This window comes from Protomyctophum parallelum (genome assembly GCF_964188405.1).
Source record: "Protomyctophum parallelum genome assembly, chromosome: 9".
NCBI lineage: Eukaryota > Metazoa > Chordata > Actinopteri > Myctophiformes > Myctophidae > Protomyctophum > Protomyctophum parallelum.
In genome coordinates this window covers 45469207-45474458 of record NC_139706.1, presented here as the reverse complement: position 1 = coordinate 45474458, position 5252 = coordinate 45469207, and positions in this window count along the sequence as shown.

The following is a 5252-nucleotide window of genomic DNA, read 5'->3' as shown; positions in this document are numbered from 1 at the left end:
GTGGAGACAATGACAGAGAAAACCTTATAGTGGGGGCCTGGTGGAGACAATGACAGAGAAAACCTTATAGTGGGGGCCTGGTGGAGACAATGACAGAGAAAACCTTATAGTGGGGTCCTGGTGAAGACAATGACAGGGAAAACCTTATAGTGGGGGCCTGGTGGAGACAATGACAGAGAAAACCTTATAGTGGGGGCCTGGTGGAGACAATGACAGAGAAAACCTTATAGTGGGGGCCTGGTGGAGACAATGACAGAGAAAACCTTATAGTGGGGGCCTGGTGGAGACAATGACAGAGAAAACCTTATAGTGGGGGCCTGGTGGAGACAATGACAGAGAAAACCTTATAGTGGGGTCCTGGTGGAGACAATGACAGGGAAAACCTTATAGTGGGGTCCTGGTGGAGACAATGACAGAGAAAACCTTATAGTGGGGGCCTGGTGGAGACAATGACAGGGAAAACCTTATAGTGGGGGCCTGGTGGAGACAATGACAGAGAAAACCTTATAGTGGGGGCCTGGTGGAGACAATGACAGAGAAAACCTTATAGTGGGGGCCTGGTGGAGACAATGACAGAGAAAACCTTATAGTGGAGGCCTGGTGGAGACAATGACAGAGAAAACCTTATAGTGGGGTCCTGGTGAAGACAATGACAGAGAAAACCTTATAGTGGGGGCCTGGTGGAGACAATGACAGAGAAAACCTTATAGTGGGGGCCTGGTGGAGACAATGACAGAGAAAACCTTATAGTGGGGGCCTGGTGGAGACAATGACAGAGAAAACCTTATAGTGGGGGCCTGGTGGAGACAATGACAGAGAAAACCTTATAGTGGAGGCCTGGTGGAGACAATGACAGAGAAAACCTTATAGTGGGGGCCTGGTGGAGACAATGACAGAGAAAACCTTATAGTGGGGCCCTGGTGGAGACAATGACAGAGAAAACCTTATAGTGGGGGCCTGGTGGAGACAATGACAGAGAAAACCTTATAGTGGGGGCCTGGTGGAGACAATGACAGAGAAAACCTTATAGTGGGGGGCCTGGTGGAGACAATGACAGAGAAAACCTTATAGTGGGGCCCTGGTGGAGACAATGACAGAGAAAACCTTATAGTGGGGGCCTGGTGGAGACAATGACAGAGAAAACCTTATAGTGGGGGCCTGGTGGAGACAATGACAGAGAAAATCTTGTATAAAGTGGTACGTGGAAAGATTAAAAATAAAAAATAAATCATCAAAGTGGGATTGCATTAGTATGCCTTTCCCATTCTTGTTGTGATCCACCTCCAGTGAAAGTTACACCCCCCCCCCCCTACAGACACAAACCAATAAAAGAAAATTAATCAAGCAAAGAGGTATTATATTAGGCCTGTCTACTTCTTTTCTATTCTCTGCCCACTTTATCTGCTTAAACCTTAAGCTCACAACAACATAATGTGTGAAAATAATGGGATAAACATGTTTGAGGAGAATGAGTGCAATGTTGGAGTTGGATGGATGTGAGACTTATGGGTAGGTGTATACAGGATGACTGCTCATATGCGTGAGCGTGCATACATAAATAATGAGTGTGCAAGCGTGTGTGTGTGTGTGTGTGTGTGTGTGTGTGTGTGTGTGTGTGTGTGTGTGTGTGCGTGCGTGCGTGCGTGCGTGCGCGTGCGTGTGCGTGCGTGCGTGCCTCCACTCTCCAGCAGTGACAGATTAGTCGAACTGTCAACAGCCAATATGTTTCTTTCTTTCTCTGTCTCTGTCTCTGTCTCTGTCTCTGTCTCTGTCTCTGTCTCTGTCTCTGTCTCTGTCTCTATCTCTCTAACGGTCACGCTTCCATTCTTTTAATTTACCTCCCTGTTCTCTGGGTCCTTTCTAGTCGCTTTGTTTCTCTCCGTCTAATTCACCCAACTTCTCATACGCCCCTCCTCACCACCCCCACCCCCCACCCCCACCCAGTGATCGATCGCCGCACCAAACCTTCCCTGGGTATCCATAGCAACAGACTGTGACTGCCCAGAATGAGTGTGAACATGTTTAGGGGGCTCCCACGATGAATTTGAATCTTCAAAAGTAACAGTTTTAGTCACATTAGCCACACCAGAGAGACAATATGTGTTTTATTATAGTAATCCAAATCTACAAAGTAACTAGTAAATTAAGTTTTCAATTTCAGTTCAGAAGTGGACCAGTGAATTGGACGTGCACTTGTTTTTTTGTTTTGTTTATCAGACATCAGAAAAAACTTCCTCGGGCAGATGGATTATTTTTATGTAGTGGCCTTAATTTTGCTTGTTAGCCGCCTCAAACGCACGCACGCACGCCCACGCTCGCTCGCTCACTCACACGCTCGCTCGCTCACTCACTCACTCACACGCATGCATGCAGTGCACAGTGCACACACGCACATGTACAACTGTTTAATATTCAGAACAGGCACTGTGCCAGATCCGTTGAAAGAGAGAGTTACGACACTGCCAAAGTTTGGACAATATCGGAGTGCTTGGAAAGTTGGAACTAACTCCCTGTGGCGACCATTACTTCCACATTCTTCTTGTTCTAGTTGTTATCTCTGAGCACACTGAAACTATTCTTTTGGCAATAAATTATTGAACTTTGAATATTATATGAATGTTCCTCCTACAAGTCTAGGAGGTCTGTTGTTTGTGAGTCTGCGCTGGCAGTGAAGTACAGTACCGGTACTGCGTGCGTGCGTGCGTTCGTGCGTGCGTGCAAGAGAGAGAGAGAGAGAGAGAGAGAGAGAGAGAGAGGATGTGTGTATCTCACTGAGTAGACGGATGCTATCAGCTATACACAGAACATTAGTCTCAATTCATCCATCCCCCATTCCTGGAAAAGAAACAAAGAAAGGGGAAGGAAGAAGGAAGAAGGAGGAGAAGCACAGGTAGTCTAGGACCTGGCTGAGATAATATGTATGCACTTCACTTCATTTAATTAATTATCTCAACTGTTCTTGGCTAATATGACTCCTGTTATGCTCCTGTTCACATTTGACGACAGTGAAATATAGCAAGCCAATGTCCTCTGTTTAAAATGCGTCATCCCTTGACACTCATGAATACTGCTTTCACGAGCGCCCACGCAGGGCTCCACTTACAGTCCAAGGACTCGGCGAGAGCTATTGTGACGACTGAAAGTACTTCATGGTCATGCAAGTGTTGCACTCTATTGAAGATGAGTCATATTTCTTTTTGGCCAGCGCTCCTCCAGCCCCACTGAAAGAAAATGTTTCAATGCCAACTAGCGTTATCCTTGAGTAAGTGTGTTCTAAAAGCAACTACGCAGATGAGGAAAAATATAACTGGAAATCTATCAAGTTTAATTTAGAATGAAAGCTAGTTTGATCTAGAGCAGGGTTCTCAAAGTGCGTGCCGTGCGCGTTGTGAGCTTATCGATCTGCTATTGTTCCCCCATTGTTCCTCGTGACAATACTGTATCTTAGGGGGAAAGATTTACATGTTTAGGTACCGTTATGTGACAAACGTTCAGTACAATGTAATGCAGGGGCTTACGCATGTTTCATGATAAATGCTTTTATGTGATGTATTCCCATGCTTTTGTTCTTGCTTAAATGTAAGTCGCTCTGGATTAAGAGCGTCTGCTAAATGCCTAAATTGTAAAAAGGTTAATTACAGCGGTGACCTGAGACAAAAACAAGTTTGAGAACCACTTCTGTCTGGTCTGCAAAAGATACAGATAAAGCCGAAGATGAATAATTTGTCCAGCTGCTGCACATCACAAAGCAGTGTTGCGTGCTGAAAAGCTGCTTTGTGATTCGCAGCAGTATAGCTGACAGGATAGTGTTTCAACCATGCATTCACTATACATCCCAGGTTCAGTTCCACGGTTTGACTGCTTACTTAACCTGTTGGTTGGTTAGATTTCATACCATTTACTCAAGTCACTCATCATTTACCAGGATGGTTTGGTTTGGTTTGGTTGTCACTGTCTGCTGCTAAATGTCTTAACTTGTAATTGTAAAATTGAGAGCTCTACCTGTCTCTCGGTGATCCTAAATATTGCGAGCTTGTGAACAGCCTAGAAATTCAAACCTCCAACCTTGCTACAGAATTCAGGTGAATGGTGAAAGTGAATGAGTTTAACAGTGCCACAGTAATAACTAGAAAAAGTGCCCTTCTGGGCACAGGTCTCCACCAGGATAGGAATGTAGGACATTGCAGCTTGCCTTCATCTGGTGGTTGGATAAAAGGGCAACAAAAGTAAATTAGAGGTAAAAACACTTTTTGGCCAGTTATAGCGCCACCTTGAGGCTGAGTTGAAATTGTTCATGTGGCATTTCTTCCTCGGCCTAGTGGGAATGTGCGTGCACAATTTCACGGAAATCACGCGATGTGTTCATGATTTGCAGCATTTTGTTTGAAACTGAGCACTCCTGTGAACTTTGGAAGCCAATCTTAACCAATCAGGATGGAGTCTGAGAAATCTGAAAGACCCGTTTCGTTGAATGGCTCTAGAGAGACTGTGTACCAATTTGCGCGATGTTTGGACAAAATCTGTAGGTGTACTGTGCAAAAACTTGTTTTGCACAAAGCGGCCTCCTGGTTGGCGCTATAACAGGCCGTTCTGGAAAGTTTGGGGCAGAGGTTCATCGTTGGCATCCAGGGAGTGTGTGTGCAAAATTTGGCATCGACCGGGTTAACGGTGGCCGAGATTAGCTGGTCACGGACACACGGACGGACGGACGGACGGACACACACACACACGGACGGACGGACGGAGTGCAAAACATACTCTCCCCCCATGCCTTCGGCCTGGTGGAGACAATAATATCAATTTATGTTAATTACAGTATTATTATAAATTACCATCTGTGTGTTATTTACACCTTTAACTGTCAGGAGCTGATCAGTGGCTAAGAATGCAAAGTTGTGGTTTTATTAGACAGCTATGCTATACATATGCCTGTGCTGGGTTAGGAGCAGCAGGTGTGAGTATGTGTGAAACACAGCATTGCTGAAAAAAGAGCTTGCATACTCAGCAAATGTCTTCCATAGATATATACATAAATAAATGTCTAAATGAATGACATAAAATGTGTGCTGCTGTTTCCTGAAACAACACAATACTAAGCAATTATACAAAAATTCGGAAGTACATCAGAAGAAAGCAGGTTTTTACTAGTCAGGAGGTAAATAAGACAACTAATGTTTCTGTCTTTCTTTTTGTCTTTCTGTTTGTCTGTCTCTTGTTCTCTTCGTCCTTCAAGGTGAGCTAGTCCTGCCACC